This window comes from Physeter macrocephalus, chromosome 14 (assembly GCF_002837175.3).
Source record: "Physeter macrocephalus isolate SW-GA chromosome 14, ASM283717v5, whole genome shotgun sequence".
NCBI classification, from domain to species: Eukaryota; Metazoa; Chordata; class Mammalia; order Artiodactyla; family Physeteridae; genus Physeter; species Physeter macrocephalus.
Genome location: NC_041227.1, coordinates 6,898,851 through 6,899,452, shown reverse-complemented (window position 1 = coordinate 6,899,452; position 602 = coordinate 6,898,851).

Here is a 602-nt window from a genome sequence, read left to right as displayed (position 1 = left end):
CTTGAGGTAGGATTGTATTGCTATAAACTTCCCTCTTAGAACTGCTTTTGCTGCATCCCATAGGCTTTGGGTCATCGTGTTTTCATTGTCATTTGTTTCTAGGTATATTTTGATTTCTTCTTTGATTTCTTCAGTGATCTCTTGGTTATTTAGTAACATATTGTTTAGCCTCCATGTGTTTGTGTTTTTTACCTTTTTTTCCCCCCTGTAATTTATTTCTAATCTCATAGCGTTGTGGTCAGAAAAGATGCTTGATATGATTTCAATTTTCTTAAATTTACCGAGACTTGATTTGTGACCAAAGATGTGATCTGTCCTGGAAAATGTGCCATGTGCACTTGAGAAGGAAGTGTAATCTGCTGTTTTCGGAGGAATGTCCTATAAATATCAGTTAAATCTACCTGGTCTATTGTGTCATTTAAAGCTTATATTTCCTTATTAATTTTCTGAGTGGATGATCTGTCCATTGGTGTGAGATGTTAAAGTCCCCCACTATTATTGTGTTACTGTCAATTTCCTCTTTTTTAGCTGTTAGCATTTGCCTTATGTATTGAGGTGCTCCTATATTGGGTGCATATATATTTATAATTGTTATATCTTCT